This window comes from Geotrypetes seraphini, chromosome 8 (genome assembly GCF_902459505.1).
Source record: "Geotrypetes seraphini chromosome 8, aGeoSer1.1, whole genome shotgun sequence".
Classification (NCBI taxonomy): Eukaryota; Metazoa; Chordata; class Amphibia; order Gymnophiona; family Dermophiidae; genus Geotrypetes; species Geotrypetes seraphini.
In genome coordinates this window covers 24,567,944-24,592,283 of record NC_047091.1, presented here as the reverse complement: position 1 = coordinate 24,592,283, position 24,340 = coordinate 24,567,944, and the positions used below count along the sequence as shown (strand labels likewise).

The following is a 24,340-nucleotide window of genomic DNA, read 5'->3' as shown; positions in this document are numbered from 1 at the left end:
GAATGGAAAGACCGGTCGACTTTGGCCTACAGAACTAAGGGCTAAAGAAATAAAAGACTCCCTATTACAATTATTCCCTACACCTTTTACCTCTGTGGGCTATATTTGACGGGTCTTTCTATTCATCCTGGGTCTTTAATTCCTCTATTGGTTTGTTCTGTCGTCCGACTCCATGAATGTAAGACCCCGATTCACCTGCCGTCTCTGCAGTATGGGTGTTTCGGAATGTAAAAAAATAGATAACGCGCGCACGGATATAACGCACATGCTTAATCCATGTTTGTAAAATCTTGTATAGCGCGCGCGTTATATGCGTAAAAATACAGTAAATCTTTTTGGAAATATTCATTCCCCTTCTGAAATGACTTGCCATAGTCTTGTTTCCAGAACACCTGACTATACCCCTTTGCCATATGCACTTTTTTAAAAATATAAATGTCTAAATGCCAGCTTATGTCAGACCATGGTCCATCTAGTCCAACAGACCGTCTTCATGGTAGCCAATTCAGGTCATTAGTACCTGGCAAAACCCCCAAATAGTAGCAACATTCCAGGGCAAGCAGTGGCTGTCTCCATGTCTGTCTCAAGAATAATGGACTTTTCTTCCAGGAAACTGTCCAAACCTTTCTTGTTACCGCCCCACCAGCAGTTCTAGGCGGTTCACAACAGAACGGAAACATTTCAGTTAAAAAATACAATTTAAAAAAATGCAACTATTATAACTATTACATCCATTAAATACATCATCAGATAAAAAGTACATTTACAGAGCCTAATAAAAAATACCTTCTTAGAAATCAACACACTTGTTTATCAAATAGATGAGTTTTCAATAATTTCCTAAATGTAAGATAAGAATAGGCGGACTCATCCAGGAGTTCAACTTCCCCGCCTGATATTCTAATGTCCTATCCAAAAAAGTCTTATAGCAACAGGCCCTTGGGGTAGGGAAGAGGAACATACCTGAATTTCTGGTACATTTTAATGAATTAAACAATTTCAGGTAAGATACCAAATGAGAAGGTAATAAGCCAAAAAGAGCCTTATAACAGATACACCCAAACTTAAAAAATACTTTGTCCTCAATAGGCAGCCAATGCACTCTCCTCTTTTCAAGGGAGAAGAGGCCCAGTTTCTCTAATTTCTCACTGTACGGGAACTTCTCCAGCTCCTTTAGTCGCTCTTCTCTGGATCCTTTCGAGTAGTACCGTGTCCTTCTTCATGTATGGCGACCAGTGCTGGACGCAGTACTCCAGGTGAGGGCGCACCATAGCCCGGTACAGCGGCATGATAATCTTTTCCGATCTGTTTGTGATTCCTAGCATTCTGTTCACCCTTTTCGCCGCCGCCGCCACACACTGCGTGGACGGCTTCATCAACTTGTCAATCAAAACTCTCAAGTCTCTTTCCTCAGAGGTCTCTCCAAGTACTGCTCCGGACATCCTCTATTCGCCCCCAGCAGCCACTTTGACACCTGGCCTGCCTTTCCAGCCCTCTTAAGGGCTTTGCAGACCGGGCCTTTTCTTGTTCCAGCACAGTGAAGGGGAAGGGAGATCGAGTTGTCCCCCTTCACTGCACCGGAGGAGCATCGCGTTCGGCGGTTTGCCCCGCCCCCAGCAGCCACTTCGGCACCTAGCCTGCCTTCCTAGCCCTCTTAAGGGCTCAGCCGCCAAAGACCGACACCTAACTCAGTGTCACTAACTCGCGAGGGCCACGTACTGTATTCCTCGACTCTCACTTGCGGCCACCCTGATCTGATCATCACCTCTCAAGTTCATACTTATTCTTTGTATCTACCCACGACTCCTATTTCATACCTGTTACAGATTTTTACCCTAATTCCATCTTACGACCTGTTCATAGTCTCTCTATTATACCTACACATTGTTCTCACTTAGTACAGATCTGCTCATACTCCTTCTCATCTTACCTGCTACTAACCTCATTTTGAACTTTGGTTCATAGATCTATTCTCCGACCCTTTCCTCTCATCTGCCTTGAGCCTTTCGCATCTGCCCCCCTCCCCTTAATCGACTTTCTCCTTTCCTCCCTAGCTTCTCCAGCCCGCCCCCCTCTCCCATCCCAGCCTCCCTCTTTCATCACCCTAACTGCCACCCCAACATGTCTATCCCCACTCACAAGCTCATTGCCCTCCTCCTCCTCTACTTGATTAGCACAAGAGGCTGGATTACAAAATCTTTAGCCTTCGAACCTATACCAACCTACATTGCATGGACTAGAATCCCAGGACCGGATAAATTCATCCGCCCCCACCGGCTCATTCATGATGTCACAGAAACAGGTCCTTTCCCCATCCCTGTGATCAACACTACCGCAACCCACCCAGACCAACACACAAAAGAAAACGATCCCTAAAAAATCTACATAGTACAGAACCTTCGCTCATCCCAGAACAATCCACACTTCCTGGCGCCTACCTGAACATTCGCTCAATTAGAAATAAGGCCCAACTCTTCAAAGATTGGCTGGAAGAAATCCAACTAGAAATCGTACTTCTAACCGAAACTTGGCTCATTTCCGACCAGGATGTAATCATAGCGGATATTCTACCACCACATTACAAAATCATCCCCCTCTCAAGAAACTCTAAAAGGGGAGGTGGTCTGGCCATCATTCTCCGTGACCACTTTCACTTCCAAATCCTAGATTCCAAATCAACTAATAACCTGGAAATCCTCACCTGCAAAATCTCCAAAACTGACTACATTGACAACCTTATCATCACACTATTCTACATACCCCCCAATAAATGGAACCTAGCAAAAGAAGACTACTATGAATACCTTCTCACGAACTCGGCAGCTGGTACCCACAACCTCTTAGCAGGAGACATCAACCTACACCTCGAGCAAGAAGAGAACCCCAATGTTGCAGACTTATTCTCCTTCCTTACATCGATTGGCTTTACCAAGCCCCCCCAAACCACAACACACAATAAAGGTCACCAATTAGACCTGATCACTTTCCTTTCCAACACCCCCACCAATCCTAACATAAGCCTCACTGAACAAAATTGGTCTAACATCCCTTGGTCAGACCACCTCCTGTGTCAGTTCGAACTAGCTTGGCTCAAAAAACCACCAGACAGGAAACCCAAACCTAACCATACAAAGACAATAACCTGGACAAGAGAAAAAATTAATCCAGCAGATTTCTGGTCACATTACACCCGCATTTCTAACTCCGACCCAGACCCCAACTTCTACCTAGACTGGAAAAACTTCAGCAACCAAGTCCTAAATACCATCGCACCCCTGAGACTTCGCAAGAAAACCCCTCGGCCCTCAAACAACTGGTTTGACGCGGATCTCTTAGCCATAAAACGCGAAGTACGGAAACTTGAAAGAACATGGCGTAAATCAGGGACTGACAACGATAGACTCAACTGGCGACTGAAAGTCAACGAATACAAAAGACTGATCAACGAAAAACGCAGTAAACATTACTCCCAACTAATTAATTCCCCTACTCTAAATAGTAAAGCGCTCTTTAGAATAGTTAACTCTCTCCTAGACATAGATTCACACAAACGCTCCTGCTCTGACCTCCCACCCCCTGCTACAACCCTAGCAGACCATTTTGCCAACAAAATTCACACCTTAAAATAGTCTCTTGTAGCCCCCAGTCCTGAGCCAATATTCAACCTTCCTGCAACAGACACAATAGGTTCAATTACAGACATGACCTGGAGCTCCTTCGAAAGCCCAGACTGGAACCTCTTTCTCAATCTCTACTCAAAATACGCCAACTCCAATTGCCTATTAGACAACTGCCCACCCACTATCATGAAATCCGCTCCCCCCTCATTCAAAGCTGACCTCTTCAATTGGATCTCACTATGCCTGACAACAGGTCACTTCCCGACTGAACTTGGCCACATCCTTGTCTCCCCCCTCCTCAAAAACAACAAGGAACCTATCTCCTCCACCACCAACTACAGACCCATTGCCAACATCCCACTTTTCCAAAAACTCATGGAAGGCCTTATTAACCACGACCTCATGAACTACTTAGAAAAGTTCCATATTCTTCACGACTCCCAATCTGGCTTCCGCACAAACCACAGCACAGAAACTGTCCTAGCTGCTCTGACCAACTACCTCCTCTACCTGTTCTCACTGGGCAAAAGCGCCCTAGTACTCCAATTCAACTTAAGCAGCGCCTTCGATCTGGTCGACCACAATATCCTGCTCAACTGCCTTGACTCGATCGGCATTACCGGCCAAGTACTAAACTGGTTCTCAAGCTTCCTAACCAACCGTACTTACCAGGTCCACAGCAATGGAACCTTCTCCCATCACTGGCGCAACCCCTGCGGAGTCCCACAAGACTCCCCTCTATCCCCCTCCCTTTTTAACATTTACTTGGCCCCCCTGGCACGGACACTCGCTGACTTAAACCTAAAATCATTCATATACGCAGATGACATCACCATTATCATTCCCCTTACTTCACTCACACAACAGACGGAACAACTCACCTCCTCCGTCCTCACCAAACTAGAACTATGTACCTCACAATTCAAATTAAAACTGAACACCGAAAAAAACAAAATTTTCCTGGCAAGTCCTAACCATAAACTTACAAACACCTCCCTGAAATTGAACGGCCTAGACTATCCTATCAACCCCACCATAAAAATCCTTGGAGTCCTCCTAGACAGATGCTTGACCTTCGAAGATCATACCAACGCCCAGGTCAAAAAATGTTTCTACTCCCTCTGGAAACTTCGCACCATTAAACGCTATTTCGACCACCTCTCCTTCCGTCTTCTGGTCCAGTCACTAATCTTAAGTATACTGGACTACTGTAACATCATATACCTGGGATCCTATAAAAACACCATCAAACGCTTAAGAATAGTTCAAAACACTGCTGTCCGCCTCATCTATGGCCTCAAAAAATATGACCAAGTTAGCCCCTACTACGCTAAACTCCACTGGCTGCCGGTGGAGGCAAGGATCATCTTCAAATTCGCCTGCCTCTGCTTCAAAATCCTAGCAGGCTCTTCCCCAATCTACCTATCCGAGCACCTTGAAATCGCTGGCCCCTCTCGTACACGAAACACCTACCTGTTCTCCTTTCCTTCCCTGAAAGGCTGCCTCTACAAGAAATTTCTCGACAGATCCCTCGCATTCCAAGCGGGCAAATGGAACAAATGCCTCACAGCACTCATCTCCAACTCCCCCCCCCTACCAAATGTTCAGGAAGACAATCAAAACCTACCTTTTTGATAAATTCCTCTAACTTCTCCCCCCCCCCTTCCTTGCCTCCCCCTCAGACCTTGACTTACCTCAGTCTCTCGACTCTTCCAATTCTGTCTGCCACCTAACGGCTTAACAAAATGGATCACCCTATCCAACTAATCACCCCTTCTTCTTTACCCCCCTTACTTAACGCCTCTGCTCGGCTTTATCGAACGCCGCAATATACATCACCGCTGTATGTAACACTACTGTATGAACTCCGCTATATATATGCAACTTACAATTGTAACTTCTCTGCAATAGTAACCGACCTGAAAATAATTTCACCGCAAATGTAACATCGCCGACAATGTAAATGTAGCTATGCCAAAAAAAAAAAAAGTGTAACTTCGCTGCAATGTACAGTCTCTTCATCTGTTAACCGCATAGAACTTCCATGGTAATGCGGTATACAAAAATAAAGTTATTATTATTATTACTTACTATGTTACATATTTTGGCATCATCGGCGAATAATGTTATTTTACCTTGAAGCCCCTGAGTCAGGTCTCCTAAGAATATGCATGGCAGGCAGCCCTTTAAAGGGCAGCTTAATCATCCTGGGAGGTAGTGGGCAGTTCAGCTGCAATCTTCCGGTGGAGCTGACAGAATTCAAATTACAATAGTAGTCTAGGGAGAACCAAGGTAGAGTAGACTATATAATGAAATGGGGGAAAAATTTGTCCCCTTCTCCTCCCTGTCCCCATCACGAGCTCAGTCCCTGTCCCGGCGAATTCAGTCCCTGTCTCCACAAACCATCTGATTCTATCCGCACAAGCCTCGAATAGTTTTGTATTAAGCTTATTTTTAAAAAGTATACAAAGAAACAATATTCTGTACAATTGTCATTTTATAAATCAAAGTTCTGGCTGCCGAACTAGAGGAAGAGATCTTCAGCTGGAAGGGCTTTCTTTATAAATGTTTATCAACACAACTAATATACTACTTTATTCTAAAGCAAAAAAAAAAAAAAGAAATAGAATTTTTTCTACTACCTTTGTTGTCTGGTTTCTGCTTTCCTCATCTTCTCATCATTCTATTCCTTCCATCCACTGTCTGCCTTCTCTCTGCCTCTTCCATATGGAATCTACTCTATTTCTATGCTTCTACCAGAAACTGTGCCTCTCCCTTCCATCTCTCCCTCTACCCCTCCCCCTTGGTCTGGCACCCATCTTCTTCCCTCTGCTCCCCCCATAGTCTGGCATCTGTCTTCTTCCCTTCCATCTTTCCTTCCCTCCCCCAGGTGGTTTTTAGCATCTCTCTCCTCCTTTCCTTCCCTCAGATCTGGTATCCGTCTCTCCAATCAAGCATGTACCCTTTTTTCTTTATCCTCTCTTTCCATCCAGTTTGTGCTCCCCTCCCCACTTTTCTTCAGTGTCTTCTCCCCTCTCTCCTACCCATTTCCATGTAGCATCTGCTTCATACTCTCTCCTCCCCATTCCCCTTCAGCATCTGTTCCTCTCTCCCTTCCCCCTCTCTTGCCATGTCCCTTCAGCGCCCTCCTGATCTCAGTTGGCATCTCCCTCTCTTCCCTTCACCTTTGCTGACGATTTTCATTTTTCTGTCTCTGAGCAGCTCGAGCCTTTAAACAAGTCACATGCTGCTGCACTGAAACTTCTCCTCCGATGCAACTTCCTGTTTCCGGTTGCATCAGAGCATTTTCAGACAGCCGCGTGCGAGTTGTTTAAAGACTCGTGCCACTTGGATACAGAAAAATGAAAAATCACCAGCAAAGGTGAGGGGAAGGGAGGGAGGGAGATGCCTGGACAAAAGGAGGTAAGGGACTGCTGGACTGCGCAATTGAGAGGGGTGAGGCAACGCGCACAAAATACTTAACTGCAGGGACAAGGACATTCACCGCTCCACGGGGTGGTGAATGGCTTTGTCCTCATACCCGCAGCAATTAGTTTTTTTTCTTCCCCGTTTTGCCGAGTTACCCGCGGTTAGCCGCAGGTAACAGTCACCATGTCATTCTCTAGAATAGACATTCTTAAAGAACTGAAAAACTTAGTGAAAAAAGTCTGATTCTTTAGGGTACCTTTATTGTTAATCCTGGCAGGCCCAATAGGGTCAAAAATGGAAAAAATTGGGATCGGCTTAGTTTTACCTTTTGGTGGGCAAATTTATCTTTGTGTTATAAGTATGAGATAATGAACGCTGACATGTTGGGGCATAATAATTTATTCAAATTATTTTGGGGTCCATTAATGACTTTTGTTATTTCGGTATAGTTGTCTTTTATCTTTAATTTCCTTTAGATTTATGCACACATCCAGGGAAGGGTGGGAGGGTAGGGGGTTATCTCCTTTGTTTTATCCCTTGATTGAATGTACTGGAAGGGGGGGAGAAGGTAATTCATTTTATATTGTTACTGATAGATTGTAAGTGCTGATTCTGTTTATTCATGTATGTATAATTTTATGCACTTTGTATTAGCCTTGAAAATTTAATAAAGTTTAAAAAAAAATTAAAAAGAGTCTGCTGTGCAATAATGGCTCAAAGTTATCTTTTAATATTTTTATGACTTTTCATATATTGTTACAAGTTAAATACAGTAAAATCTTGGTCGATTCACACTGGCTTCCCATTAACCACCGCATTACCTTTAAAATTCTACTCCTAGTATTTAAAACTTTATCTACGAGCGAACCGTAATTTATAAATAGGATGCTTATTCCTTATAACACATCCCGCTCTCTTCGTTCTACGGCCCAAGGACTACTCGCAGTCCCTTCCTTAAAAGTAATTGGCACTAGATGTCATGATATGTTTTCAATAGTGGCCCCCAGGTCTGGAACTCCCTACCCCAATACATAAGAGATGAAAAAGACATTAGTTGTTTTAAAAATAATTTAAAAACTTTTTTGTTTAAAGATGCTTTTAACCTCTGAATGGAATATATACAGTGCAGTAGACTCCCTACCAAAAATTAAAAAACAAAAGAAAGAAAAAATGGATACCCCTCCTTATGTTTTTTCCCTCTATAGTTCTTTTCTTTTTTCAAAATTATTAATTTTGTAACTTTACCCCTTTACTCCTTCGTATTCAGTCTTGTCTGCTTGTCTGTTCGTCCAACCCCTTTTTTTTAAGCTAAATTTTTAAATTGAATGTTGTATGTTTACTTTGGATTTTATTGTAATTCGCTTAGTAAATTATGAATAAGCAATTCATCAAATTTCTAATAAATTTTGAACTTTGAAACTTTGATAATTCGTTCTGGAAGCGTGTTTGTAATCCAAAGCATTCGTATATCAAAGCAAATTTTCCCATAAGAAATAATGGAAACTCAAGACGATTCGTTCCACAACCTAAAAATTTTAATACAAAATATTCTATTGTACTGTATAAAATAAAAAGGAAAAGGACCCCGAGCCACCAGATGAGGAAGAGGAGAAGAGCCGCATCCTGGGTGGCTCCCCGGTGCCGCTGCTCCTGTCTCAGCAGCCGCTGCTGCTTCCGGGGATGGGCTTACAAACAAAGGTTTTACTGTACTGCAAAAAGTTTTTTCTCTATTATCACCAGGTGGCGCTGAGCAGCAAGTTTGTCAATGAGGCCCTTTGGGGGTCAATTTGTCTCCTATACAAAAACTATTAACCACTTACAAAAGTAACATTGTTAACATAATTACATTTCTATTATAACAGAATAGCCAAGATGTCAAACATTTAAAAATACCCAATACGAATTCACACTGTGTGCAATAACACACCATTATTTGTAACAGGGAATACCAATAATGGGCAGTTTCAAGTTTTGACACCCTCTTCTGTTAGTTTCACGCGCTGCTACGCAATAGTTTGGGATATCGTATGGCCACTGTATTCTACTGAGGAAGTGAGAAGGATACTTTTGGAAGATGTTGTCAAAGGTGATGATTCAAGTAGTTCAGCATTGGAAGAAGACAACTGTTCAGGTAACAAATTTAGCGACTTTCTTGCCATGCTGGTGACTCTTCCAGTTCACAGTCTGAATTGTCATCTAGCGAATAAGCCAATCAGACTTACATCTCTGGAAAGTCAAAACATCCTTCTCAGATAGGTCATGGTGTTGGTATCTGTTGTGGTTGGGGCCGAGGAAGGATTAGGGGATCAAGAGGTCGAGGAAGTTCAGGTCCTCACTCAACTTCATGAATGACGAATCTAACCATTCCTTCATCAGACAGACTGTCTGTGGCATGGAGAGGCAAACATGGAACTCTATGGCAACAGCAACCAATGAAGCCAGCATCTGGTAGGAAGATTATTATGCATATCATAACGGGGCCAACAAGATATGCACTGAGAAATGTAGATAGTCCGTTGACGGCATTCAAATTATTTTTCAGAAGCTGTTACCACAGAGATCTTGAAATGCACAAATAAAGGACAATGTATTTACAAAGACGCTTGGAGATTCGCAGTTTCTTGGGACTTTGAATGACTACGATACTTCAACAAACTTAGAAACATAATGGCAGATAAAGGCCAAATGGCCCTCCAGTCTGCCAACTGCAGTAACCATTATCTCTTTCTCTCTCTAAGAGATCCCACGTGCCTATCCCACGCTTTCTTTTAATTCAGAGACAGTCTTTGTCTCTACCATCTCTACTGGGAGACTAAACCACCCATCTACCCTTTCTGTAAAACAGTATTTCCTTAGATTACGGCCGAGCCTATCACCTCTTAACTTCATCCTATGCCCTCTCATTCCACAGCTTCCTTTCACATGAGATTCGACTCATGTGCATTTATGCCACATATATTTAAAAGTCGTACTAATAAAACCGCTAATAAAGCATGGATATAGCATGTGGGATCAAAATGACCCCACAGGGACTCAGTGGTGTAGTGTACAAAGGCCTTCAAGGGTTAAATTTTCAGGCCTTCCAGGGTTAAATAGAGCCCAATAAGACTTACAAATGGCACCATTCTTTTAGTGTAAACAGATAATTACATACAGGCAACAGGACACTGCACCATTACAGAGAGAGAAAGGTTATTCAAGGTCACTCTAAGAAGTGGAGGAAGCTGGAAATTTATGAGATTGTATACTAAAGCAAGACACTGCCAGTACCAGTCTGTAAACACTATGGGCTCCTTTTACTACAATGCCACACGCGCAAAACGCTAATGCCTCCATAGAGCTAGCGCACCTTAGTAAAAGGAGCCCTATATCTAGACTGTCAGGACAAACAAATTACACAGTGCATAACATGGTCAGGTTTCAGAAGGATGCAAAAAAAACAAAAAAACATATTAAAGGATTAAAAATTGTTGATCTGACCAACTCTGATGTCCTTCATGAAGGATGATAGATAACAATTGAGAAGCAATTACTAATGTGTCAATTGACTGCCAGCCCCAGTACGTATGAGACCAAAACTGATTTCTATTTGAAAACACATATAAACAAATGTTTAAAAAAATGGATATTTTGGACTGATTGATTTATTCAATTTTCTATACCATTCTCCCAGGGGAACTCAGAATGTTCACATGGATTTGTTGTAACGAATCACAAACGTTAGCTTATAGTTCTATGAAAGATAAATAAAGCAGTGTCTAGTTAATCATTAGATACTATTTCTAATACCTCTGTTTCACACTTATCTATTGTAAATTATTAATTTCCCTTTGTACACAATCAATAATAATCCTAAAAAGGCATTTATGGAGTTTAAGTGTAGAGGAAACACCCGCCAGGGTGGACAAGTTCCTGCTGAACTGGAACGTACGCAGGTAGGGCTAGTCTCAGTTGGGGCTCTGGGCTTTGACCTGGGGGCCACCACGAGAGCGGACTGCTGGGCACGATGGACCACTGGTCTGACCCAGCAGTGGCAATTCTTATGTTCTCCACTTTTAAATAAAAACCAAAATAGATCAGGAGCAAAATGAAACCCAAAATTCAAAATGGATTGTTTGCCACCTAGTTATTCTACCCTCACCCTCAAAAGTGGCCACCTCTGCCACAATAGCTTGCAAAGAAATTCTGATTTTGCTGTCCTACAGTAATCTTACAATTCTACAGCACACAAAAATAACATTCTCAGTCATTTTAGCACTGGAGGTGCCTTGACCTTAAAACAAGCACCAAAATGAAGGTAGGACGTAACCTTCCTACAGATCATTACACACACAATCTGGCATTCAACATTATTTTGTGTAAAACAGAAAGTCTAATCTAGTGGTCTCAAACTCAAACTCTTTGCTGGGCCACATTTGGTTTTGTAGGTATTTGGAGGGCCTCAGAAAAAATAGTTAATGTCTTATTAAAAAAATGACAATTTTGCATGAGGTTAATTAAACTCTTTATAGTTTATAAATCTTTCTTTTTGGCTAAGTCTTCATAATAATATTGTCATTTATAGCTAAACTGTTTTATTTTACTTTTGTGATTATGATAAACATACCGAGGGCCTCAAAATAGTACCTGGCGGGCCGCATGTGGCCCCCGGGCCGCATGTTTGAGACCACTGGTTTGGTCTAATCTGTTTCACATCTACTGTGCAGGACAGTTCACCTGTACCAATCGCTCTGGGACCCAGCCTTTCGCATAGGCTCTCATTTTGTGACTTGGATCATTTGTGGTAACCATTTTTCTCCATGGTGTAACTACTGAAATACACATTCATACTTGCAAAGAAGCTAAAGACAAACCTCTTTTCCCTAATAATGTACTAATTCTTATTGCAAACCGCACAGTATATAAGACACCGTACTGTTATTTCAAAAAAATATTTTAAGAGAGTCACATTTTCATCTTAACTTTTTAAGCCTTCAAACTGCCCTACACCAAGGTTCTTTTATATGGTCAAAATGTTGGAAGGTGGATATATGGTTTTGAGCGCTTGGTTTTGTTTGTTTTTCAGCCAGTTTCACTCTTGAAGACCTTGGTCTTGTCTCACTATCAGATGCAGCCTCTCCTTTTCTGATTTATTTGCCAAGTTCCATGACCTGCTGCTTTGCTTTTTATTTACTATTTTATTTTTTAGGTTCAGATTATCTTTCCAACGTTACTCATCTCCTCTCCAAACCCCCCAATGACAAATTTAATGATAGAGCAAGGCAAGTGGAAATACTGAAGAGGTTACAGGAGGCCTTTGATTGTCTGTGCATCTCTTTATAGACAAAATACCAAGGCACAAAAGTTTTCAGACCCCAAACCAGAATCTCATTTTTCTTATTTAATTGTTCTCTCAAGACTTCACAAGTTAGACTAACAAAGCCTAACATTTATTTGAAGATCATTATAAATGAGAAATTATTTTGCTGTAAAAAGTTTAAGATTTTGAGCGCCAGGCCCGATTAATTAAGTTTTATATACCTTATTTTGGAAAAAAAAACAACACACCATCCAAGAAGGTGCACAGCAAGCCTAAGTTGAACACAGGCAACAGACAATTATAGCAGTAAAAATATTCAAACAGGGAAATACTTTTAAAACCAATAGGAGGACTTTTTTTTTTTTTTTTACTCAGAGAATAGTTAAGCTCTGGAACGCATTGTCAGAGGTTGTGGTAAGAGCAGATAGCGTAGCTGGTTTTAAGAAAGGTTTGGACAAGTTCCTGGAAAAAAAGTCCATAGTCTGTTATTGAGAAAGACATGGGGGAAGCTACTGCTTGCCCTGGATCGGTAGCATGGAATGTTTCTACTCCTTGGGTTTTGGCCAGGTACTAGTGACCTGGACTGGCCACCATGAGAACGGGCTACTGGGCTTGATGGACCATCGGTCTGACCCAGTAAGGCTATTTTTATGAACTTCACATAAAAGGTCCCACACACACATCTCACCATAAATCCCCTTACGTTGTAAGGGGATAGTGTGACGCAGTGGTTAAAGCTACAGCCTCAGTACCCTGAGGTTGTGGGTTTAAACCCACACTGTTCTTTGTGACCCTGGGCAAGTCACTTAATCCCCCCATTGCCCCAGGTATATTAGATAGATTGTGAGCCTGCTAGAACAAACAGGGAAAAATGCTTACCGTTCTGAGCTACCCTGGGAGAACAGTAGAGAAAGTTGAATGAATCTTATTTATTAAGTCCTCCAAAACTCACCTAAAACCTACTGTACCCAACTGTCTACCACCCCAAAGCTCTTATGCCTCTATGGGAGTTCAGCAGGTATTTTGTGGGTTTTGGGGCACACACACTTTTCACCACAAGAGTACTAAGTAGTATATGGGCCTGGATCCCCTTCTCTGCAATCCACTGCACTGACCACCACCAGGCTACCCTAGAGATCTGCTGTCCGGCTATAACATCTGAAACTGTCATACAGGATGATATGTACTGTTTCATTCACGTCTTTGGGGGATGGGAAGGGGTCAGTAACCACTAAGGGAGTAAGGGGGGCCGTGGCTTCATGCCTCCAGTGGGCATCTGCTCAGTTTGGCCACATTTTTGGGCACTTATTCGTTATTGAAACAGGTCTAGCCTCAAATGTCCAAGTTTTGCTCTGCATGTTTTTGCAGTGCTCAGTTATTTCAGCAATCCATCCAAATCATAAGTTCTTGCTAATACCCCTCCATAGATTTAACTGCCCTTCAAACAAACAGCACAGAAAACCATCTAAAAATGTGTTTTGAAAACGGAAATTTGGACATTTATCACATAAAACATGAAAATGCCAGTTTATGCCATTTTTGGATGGTTTTCTCTTTTGAAAAAAAGAGCACTTAAATTGTCAACACGATACGTAATAAACCATTTGAATAGACATCAAATCAGTACATATAAGCAAGTATGCTGTCCTCAGTTGCATGACTTTGGTGTGACTGTATGTGATGATCTTAAGGTGGCCAAACAGGTTGAAAAGGTGATGGCGAAAGCTAGGATGCTAGGTTGCATAGGGAGTGGTCAGTAGGAAAAAGGAGGTATTGATTCCCCTGTATAAGACGTTGGTGAGACCTCATTTAGAATATTGTGTAGAATTCTGGAGGCTGCACCTTCAAAAAGATATATAAAGGATGGAGTTGGTCCAGAGGAAGGCTACTAAAATGGTGTGTTGGCTTCATGATAAGGCGTATGGGGACAGACTTAAAGATCTCAATTTGTATACTTTGGAGGAAAGAGGGGAGATATGATAGAGACGTTTTGGCACATGAGTCTCTTTCATTTGAAAGGAAGCTGTGAAATGAGAAGTCATAGGAAGAAGTTAACTGGTGATAGGCTCAGGAGTAATCTAAGGAAATACCTTTTTATAGAAATAGTGGTAGATGCGTAGAACAGTTTCCTGGTAGAAGTGATGGAGACAGAAACGATGTCTGGTAAAGCCTGGGATAGGCACATAGGATCTCTTAGAGCAGTGGTTCTTAACCTTGTTGGAGGTACTGAACCCCACCAGTTTCATATGCGTGTTTACCGAACCCTTCTTTATTCCCTTAGTTTTGCCAGAGCTAGACTAGAATTACTCAACTTGGCATTGCAAATCATGCAATTAGGATGCTGACTCCCATCACGTTCTGTTATACATGTGAATCCATATTGTACATATTCGTCTGACCACTTTCGTATTTTGCTTGACATAGTTAGTAAGGGATTAAAATATTAAGATAGGTATCACACGACGTACCATCACAACAGTTACAATTCGACTACTGTGCGCATCAAAACCCTGCAGCACAGATAGGCCAAGCGATGTTGCGTGATCACCTGCAGCCAATTATGGACAAGCGGGGCGTATCATCACGAATCATAAGCGCTTCGGTCACGTTCAATCATCTATCAGTTAAATCACAAATTTTGATCAGGAATTGATTGATGTATATAAGGCGTTTAGTTACATATTGATAGATCAAGAAACTGAGTACATGATCAGTCTTGATCAAAATCACTGAATAACTGATAGATGATTGAACGTGACCGAAGCGCTATATGAGTAGGAGGTGTGTTTTGACCTCTGCCGAACCCGCAAGACTGATTCACCGAACCCCTGGGGTTCAGTCGAACCCAGGTTAAGAACCACTGTCTTAGAGAGAGGAAGAGATAATGGCTACTGTGGATGGGCAGTCTAGATGGGCCATTTGGCCTTTATCTGCCATCGTGTTTCTATTTTCCTAAAAGAAGCACTAAGTATTTTTCAATATTTCATATTTTTCTTCTCGCAGAATACATGGGAGTGGAGGAATAGCCTAATGATTAGTGCAGCGAGCTGAGTTCCTAGGGAACTGGACTCAGTTCCTACTGCAGCTCCTTCTGACCCTTAATTTTCCACTAGGGACAAAGTACTTGCATATAATGTGTGCAACACTGCATACATCTGTATTGCTATAGAAATGATTAGAAGTACTGTAATAGTAAGTATATCCTTAACCCTGAGAAGATCCAGTTTGAGAATTAGTTGAAGAACTGAGCCTGGAAAGAGAAATACAACCAAATTGGTTTATATTACAATTGCAATTTTTTTTCCCAAAGAATGGAGGAGTGATGCGGGGGAAGAAGGGTGCTTTCAATTTAAAAAAATGCATTCAGGCAGCCCAAATGGCAATTTTATTCGTCTCCTTAAAAGCATCATCTCTTTTCACCTCAAAATCTATAAACAAACTTTGCCCTTCCATCTCCAAACTGTAAACAGCAGTTATTTCAAGGTCACACTCAAATCGTGAAGGCCCGGTTTCAGCAACCTTTGCTGCACTGCTTAAAATGCCCAGATCAAAATAAAAAGAAACCTGAACAAGGAACCCACCACCCCATCCGCATCAGTAAACAAACTTTGTGCACTGTCTCTCGATCCCCTCAGCTTCCATGCTAGCTCGTCTGCTGGGCTTACTTAGCACCTGGACTGCTTTGCTGCAGAATAGACCAATGACCTTCATTCCTTTTCTGACAATATCAAAAAACAGTAAACAAAGAGATATTTATTCTTGTCTGGCATTTTTATGATGTTTCGTCATAGAATATAAAAGGCCTTTAATCCTAATCTTTTTTAACGTATAAAATAATGAAACAACATAAGGCTTTCTACAAAAAGATCAACATTTGAAACATAGATTAAGGGATAGGGACTTGTATACCGCCTTTTTGTAGTTCTATCACCACACTCAAAGCGGTTTATATCCAGGTACTTCAAGCATTTTCCCTATCTGTCCCGGTGGGCTCTATAATGTACGGCTAACTGCTGGATTCATCTCTTCTAAACTTGAAACATTGAACAGTTGCACAGGCAACTCTGTCTAGGGGAGGAAATAGAAAAGTTGATCAATATCATCTCATCACATCACATAATTTACCTGCATAAGGAAAACCCTCGCACAAGAATTGAACTAGGTCACAGACCTCAATATGTGATAAGTGACCACCTAATTAGTATTTTCATAACAAAGTAGAACAAAACAGTGATGACAGAGAGGTTTTTGTGTGTCTCTTATGAAGTCCAAAATGTCTGTGGTCGCTTCCTTGTACTTAAAGGGGTGGGGGGGAGGGGAGGGGAACTACAAAGGAGTTAGTTTTGTTGTTGTTTTAAACATTCAATGCTAGCTTCTCTGCAAATTAACCGTGTCTGCTCATCTCAATACATACAAATATTTAGAGATGGCAGGGAGATGTATACACACAAAGTGAAAAAAGCAGCTGAAGAACATGTAAGCCCAGCGAAGTCCAGGAGGTGCACTGGAAGGCATGCAAAGAATGCAAAGTAGCCATTTTCTGAGACTGTACAACTTGACGAAATCTCACTGAAAGCAAACACTAGCAACAGCTATGAAAAAGGCAAACTTACCTGAGCCTACTTCTTATGCTCCTTTAACATGCAGCTACTTGTCTCCTTGAGCAAACAATTTAAAGTAGCCCTTATCCTCCCTACCTCCCCATCCAAAAGAGGAGGGAGGGAACAAAGACAGCAGCAGCTGCATGGAAGTGCTTCGGAAAAGGCCACAGCTCGGCAAAGTCGATCAACAGCTGCCCTGTCTGCAAACTCTTCGCCATTTTTCTTTGTCTTTCAGCTGACCCCTGCCTCGACAAAAACTCCCGAGTCTCCAATGAAAGCCTGCAGCCTCCTTCCACTTTAACAGGCAAAGACATTCAATCTAGCTTGCTATTTGACACCAAACCTTGCCTCCATGGCAGCCTCATTGGCTGAGCATCCTCAGCTGTGGGCATCACAAGGCGGGGATTGGCTGCATACATCATCATATTCCCTCCCACCAACACTTCCTGTTTTAAAGTTACCTTGAGATGTGGAACAGGGGTCAGAGAGAGTTAAAACTAGAGGCAACTTGCACAGCCCAATTTTTTTGCAAAAAAAACCCCCAAATGAACCGTGCGCTCAATCTTTAATCAAGGCAGCAGGTTTTCCCAGGCCGATGTTCACCTTTCTCCAATTACAATGTCAAAATACCATCCCAGGGCTTCTACCCCAAGCATTTCTCATTGGTTGTCAGGAGTTCATAAAAGGAAAAGAAAAGGTAATGTATATAGATTGGATTGACCATCTGTGGGGCCTGTGAGGAGGCTCAGAGGAAAGTGCTTGTGAACAATATTCCTAAGTAACAGTAAAAAGGGATGAGGAAGCTTGCCAGTTGTGTCTTTTATGAGCATGTGGGCCACAGCATGGTACGGGTGTTAATTCAGACTGCTATTAAATCAATAGAATTGTTAACAGTCCAATACTTAGATAAGTGAGGTTTTATAAAGCATCCAAAACAATTTCAGCAAACCAAGACCTACAATATAACAGTCCAACACACCTATCTAAATCCTACTACATCAAATCAAAAGTGCAAAGTAATGCATTTAGGTAGAAAGAACAAGGAACGCGAGTATAGAACGTCAGGTGCAACTCTAGGTAAGAGCGAACAAGAAAAGGACCTGGGTGTACTGATAGATAGGACCCTGAAACCGTCGGCACAATGCGCGGCAGCGGCAAAGAAAGCAAATAGAATGTTAGGCATGATAAAGAAAGGAATCACGAGTAAATCGGAGAAAGTTATAATGCCGCTTTATAGGGCAATGGTCAGACCACACTTGGAATAATGTGTCCAACATTGGTCTCCCATAGAGGATTGGGTCCTCAGCCTCCGGCTCTGAATCAGAACATAGATTTAAGGCCCGCCCTCTGACTCCTCTGGGAGTGGTTGCCGCTCCTTTCTTTCTGCTCCCTTGAGCGGCTGCACTGGTGTGTTTGGTTGGTTGGGGAGTATGACTGTGGGGTGATTGGTGCATGCTTGTTGTGACTTGCGGCCGGGTGTTTGCGTGTGTTTGTCTGGGGGTTTTATGGTACTTAAAAATGTCAATTGTGTTGGGCATCCAACTGAAGGGTTTCTGTACTATGAATCATTTGTTGTCATGATTTTCGCTTGTTGATTTCCCTGGCTGTTCAGCTTTTCTCTGTTTTCCCCACTCCTAGTTGTATGTTCCCTTTGCAATTGCTAATAAAGATATTTTAAAAAAAACCCAAAACATTGGTCTCCCAACCTAAAGGAGGATATAAAACTGCTGGAGAGGGTGCAGAGACGAGCAACAAAGCTAATAAAAGGTATGGAGAACTTGGAATACGAGGAACGACTTAAGAGACTGGGATTGTTCTCCCTTGAGAAAAGGAGACTGTGAGGGGATATGATCGAGACTTTCAAAGGAATCGACAAAATAGAGCAGGAAAAAAAATTATTTACAATGTTCAATGTGACACGGACAAGAGGACGTGGACTGAAGCTAAGGGGGGGGGGACAAGCCCAGGACAAATATCAGGAAGTTCTGCTTCACGCAACGAGTGGTAGACACCTGAAATGCTCTCCCAGAGGATTTTATTGCGGAATTAAAAGCAAACTAGATGCACATCTCCTTACGAGAGGCATAGAGGGATATGGGTGACTAAAATTACGCCAAGTGTACACCTGGCTGGGCCTCCGCGTGTGCGGATCACCGGACTCGATGGACCGAAGGTCTGATCCGGAGATGGCAGTTCTTATGTTCTTATATCATCCTGGACCCTTGAAGACAATCACAGTCCAGAGGCCATACTAGAGACACCTGCTTCAATCTTTTGATTTTCACCCAGCCTTCTATATCAATATCTTAAACTTGTTCTTGGCATGCCACAGCAAGTCGAGTATGATATCCATGGCTATGCATGGAATACATCTTCGTAAATTAGCACACATTTCTTAAATGCACATGCACAATTGTGAATAAATGAAAAACCCAAATGACTGTGGAATCCTAAGGCAGGTTTGGGAAGCTCTATTAGGTCAAGAAAGAACTATTATTACATAATGTGATTTAAATGGGTCAAAGGGTCCACAGCAGAGCTCAGACTAAATCTTGAGCATTTAGATTCCAAATGTCATGCTTTCTTCACAAGGTCACACATTAAATAAAGCTACTGTAATGACATATACTGAAGTTGTTGCCTTATTCTGTGTTTTTCTGACCTCTTTGGAAGTTTTGATTACCATCAATAAAAATAAATAAAATTAATGACATATGGACAGGTAAATATTTACAATAGTAAAACTGACACAAATCAACTCATATAATGTTCTGTTTAGACATAGAAACATAGAGGCAGAAAAGGGCTATAGCCCACCAAGTCTGCCCATTCCAAAGTATTCGCTCCCGAATTTACTCCCTTAAAGATCCCACGTGAGCATCCCATTTACTCTTAAAATCTTTCACGCTGCTGGCTTCAACAACCTGCAGTGGGAGTTTGTTCCACTGATCCACCAAAACTTTCTTATGTATGCAAATCTAGATCATCTTATTTTGTGATTTCAACCAAAATACTGTAATGTTAAATTTCCTACCATCTCAGACAAGGGCTCTACCATAGAAGTATCTCTGTACAATCACTGGTAAGAGCTCATCTGGAATACTATGCCCAATTCAGAAGGCTGCACCTCAGAAATCCAGTAAGATCCCAACATGGTTCCAAATCTACAGCACAGGGCCTATTCAGTGAAACATAGGTACCTCCTGAGGGATAAGGGAGATGGGTGTATGAAATAAGACATTAAGCCACACAGGGAACTAACATTACAATATATTTAACAATAAAGGGTAATGGAATCTGATATACCAACTTTCTATGGTACGATCAAAGCTGTTTACATTTATTATATGGGGTATGGATAATAAGAGGAAGGATCTAGCAAAAAAGCTTAAAAGAATGGTTTAGAAAAAAATCTAATGCTAACGTTTATGCATCTAGGCTGCAAAACCCAAGGTAACAGAATAGGAAGTAAAATACTTCTGTGTGTGAAAAAGCAGGACTTGGGGGGTGATTGAATATTAGGATCTTCAGGTGGCCAAACAGGTAGAAAAAGTGACAGCAAATACCAGAAGCATCCTTGAGTGTATAGGGAGAAGCATGACCAACAAGAAAAAGAAGGTGATTGTGCTTCTGTGTAAGTCTCTGGTGAGACCTCATTTAGAGGACTCTGTATAATTTTGGAGATCACACCTTCAAAAAGACAAACAGGATTATTGATCAGGAGGACTATGGCTACTAAAATGGTCAGTGCTATGTCATAAAGCATATGAACCAGGGCAGGATCAATCTTTCTACGCTCCTTCCCTATGCTGAGCCACTATCTAAAATGGCTGCCGCAAATTCTCGGCGAGACCACGGGAACTCAGTGCAGCCATTTCTGATAGTGGCTCTGCACAGGGCAGGCGCATAGGAAGATTGCACCTGCCCTGTCTCACTGCTAGAACCACCAGGGCTTTCAAGGTAGGTTTTCTAAAGGTCTGGGAGGCGGGAGGGACTTATGATGTTTCAGAATCAGCCAGGACAGGCGGTATCCCTCCTGTCTCAGCTCACCGCTGGATCACCAGGGCTTACAGCAGGTCAGGGGGAGGCTTGCATCAGGTCTGGGAGGGTGGTGGGTGACCACTGACTTAAATATAAACCTAGACCCCCATTTTTGGGCCACTTTTTGGCCCAAATATACGGTACCTACATGGAATACACAGAAGAGTCTCTTTCAATTGAAATGAAGCTATGGAATGAGGGAGCATGGAATCAAGGTGAAAGGGGGTAGATTCAAGAGTAATTTAGGAAAACACATTTTTAGAAAAAAAAAAAAGAAGGGTGACTGATTAGAACGGCCTCCCAGCGAAAACAGCGGACACGAGGACAAGCTCAGAGATCTTTAAGTGAGAGGAAGGGATAATAGAGATTAATAGTTGATATGAACTGGGTCATATGGTCTTTATAAGTCATCATTTTCTGTGCATCTTATTTTGATCTTTGATATGATAGTTCTATTGTACCATCCTTTTCCCCAAACCTTGCTGGATATTTCCCTGCATCATATAGAACCTGAATTTTAACAAAAACAACTACTGTATAAGCTCTCTTCAGCTCACCTTGATATAGTTTTACTATGGAACTGCACAAAGCAAGTTTTCTCCAAAGCTGGAACTGAGAAAAAAATGCAGATACACTGTGTGCAATTGTCTCTGACTTTCCAACTGGTCTTCCCAATTGCCGATAGTGTGGTGACATGATTGCCCCCCCCCCCCCCCATAAAGCCACATCCCAGAAATATCTATAAATTTGAAAATGTCAGTGGAGTCTGCTGAAGGAGCAAGTCCAAGAAGCAGGTTATATTCCATGGCAAGCTCTATGGTGTCCGATACTTTAGATGGTTTTTGGCCAAGTTGGTGGCTTTTTTTAATTAACTTTACTTTAGGGTTATTTCAGCTTATTTGAGACAGGTGCATTAAGCTATTCGGTACCAGGACAATAGGCTATCATTGTTTATCTCCAACTCTAGGAAAGCATCTTGGACGCTTAGTAATCTTGCTTTGTAATATCATGCACCTCATTGCCGGTGGTGGTCTTAAATTATTTGGCCGACATCATGCAGTCAGAAGATTTGTACAACAGTACATCCCATGATGCAATTGGCTGCTTTACTCCAGCCTACTGTGCTAAGGACTCCTGAGGAAGGCAAGTCATTGCTGAAACACGGACCGTGTAAGGTTTGTTGATTTTACATATAGCACTATTTTTATGTTTTGTAATTGCTGACATTGGTCAGATTTTTATAATATGATTTTATGACATTGTATTGTATCTTTTTAATAAACACCAATAAACGTTGATATCTTAACTCCTGCAAGTCCAGGACTTAGTTCCACCTTTTGCTTTCCTTATCATTGACTTTTGTGGTACCACGGTCCTTTGCTGTGAGGAGTTGGACTGCCTTTTTTGGCGTTGACAACCAGTGTTTATTGGTTTCTTCGTTGGTCTTAAATTATTGTTCATTCTGGACCAAAATCTCATTTCTTTGTGACTTTATAACCGATTCTAACTTGGAGGTTATGTGTGTGTCCGTCCGATATATAGCTAAAAAGATGGTGAAGAAATCTATCTAGTTAGCTCTGACAGGTTATTCAGTGTGCTGGCAGGCATATTCTAGCCTTGGGGTTGGAAGTTGGCTGTGTTTACTGCCCCTCATATTTACACAGTAAGCAAACCTCCTACCAATTTGCCTTTAAAAAAAGGTGTTACTTGATGAGACCTTAGTTTTCTGACTCCTCGCCATCTAGCTTTGTTTTACTTTCTCCCTGGCTTGGGATGGAGGTCTGGGATAGGATACACTAGACACTGGCTGAGGTGACGGTGTTTTTTTTCTTCAGTTTATCATTTTCAGTGATTTTGATGTTCATATGGACATGCTTCTATTATCAAGAACTGTTTCTTTTAATTTCCTGTTAGCTGATTTAGGATTAGTCTAATGGTTCATGGGCTCAACACACAAAGGAGGTCATATGCTGGATTTTGTTCTATCAATCTGGCCTTGTTTGTCAGTTAAGAGATTTTGAAATGCATTTTTTTTTTTGTAGGCCAGTTATTTTGCTGTGGTAATTCAAGCAGTTTTGGCTACAGAAAAGCCTAGGTCTCTTTCTGATACAGAGCGATTTGTAAGGGATTTCCATATGTAAGTAGATCCTGCCACTATGGCTCCTTTATTTCAAACATTTCTTGATTATTGTGTGTCTTGCCCTTTTTAGGAGTAAATGCCAGCTTGGGATAGCTGACTTTACTTAGAACAAAATCGAAGAGAACAGGGTGCATCTTGGCACAAGGGGTCGTCTATCATTTATGGGTCAAAAAGAACTTGCATCGGAATTATAACCAGCAGCTAAGAGTGGCAAAAAAAATGCCTATTATACTACAATTATCTCTAAAACTCCTAATGCAGCTAGAAAACTATTTGTTGTGGTCCAAAATCTAGCTGAGGGAACAAGCCTAAATCGCTCAGCGTAGACCCTATTAGCGCATAATCTTAGGAGATTGTTTTGTCAATAAGATCATTAGTTTGCAGAGATCCCTCTCATTGGTAAGTATGACTTCTGGGTGCTCAGGTGTTATAGAGATATGAGATATTGATTCTGTCTTTTTAGATGTACATGCCACTGGAGAGCTTGGGGGGGTCATAACTGGCCTTCCTTGGAAAAGTTCTTATTAAAATGCATGTCACCTACTGTTCACTGGACTGCTAGTCACCTAAGCATGCTTTGCTGCTCTTGTTGCACAAGGTCAATCATGGTCTATCTGAGGCTGTGATCCCCACACCTTGGAACTGTGCATTGATATACTCATTTGAAATCTGGGGCTTTAGATCCTTCAGTCTCTGCAAATTATATGCTTTGAGAGGTATAATCAAAACAAACATCTAAGTCCATTTTGGGCCTAGGGCGTCTAAAGTCCATTCTCAAAAAATACGTCCAAACTTTTTTTTTTTTCCCGAAAACCATCTACTTCTTTTTTTTTTTAATGTCAAAATTGATGAAAGTATTGGTAATTAATCCATTTGAACAAGTGTTGATGTATACCTAGGAGCTTATAAAAAGAACCTCAACAAGCTGAGATTAATTCAGAACATCACGATCCGACTAATCCACGGTTTAAAAAAATGGGAACACATTTCCCCTTATTATCAGAAACTCCACTGGTTACCCGCAGAATCCAGAGTCCTCTTCAAGTTTGCTTGTTTTTGCTACAAAGCTGTCTTTGGGATTCTTCCAGCTTACCTAATCTCCCAGTTCTCCCCCAACGAGTCCAACAAGAGTACTCGCAGAACAAACCTATTTAATTACCCCTCCTTAAAATCTTACCAATACAAAAAGTTTCTAGATAGAATGTTATCA

General features: G+C 41.7%; 1 protein-coding gene across 3 annotated transcripts in view; it reads right to left on the bottom strand.

Annotated features, from left to right (window-relative positions):
* Nucleotides 1–24,340, bottom strand: part of NFYC (nuclear transcription factor Y subunit gamma) — a 76,454-nt gene that overhangs the window by 40,849 nt on the left and 11,265 nt on the right. Inside the window, exon 1 of one of the 3 annotated variants that reach the window (XM_033955126.1) lies at nucleotides 16,962–17,190. The exons of 1 other annotated variant lie outside the window; for it this stretch is intronic. The gene's annotated coding sequence lies outside the window, so the exon portion shown is untranslated. Of the gene's footprint in view, nucleotides 1–9,271; nucleotides 9,294–16,961; nucleotides 17,191–24,340 lie in introns of those variants that run through there. One more of the 3 variants, XM_033955127.1, reaches the window with a different exon arrangement.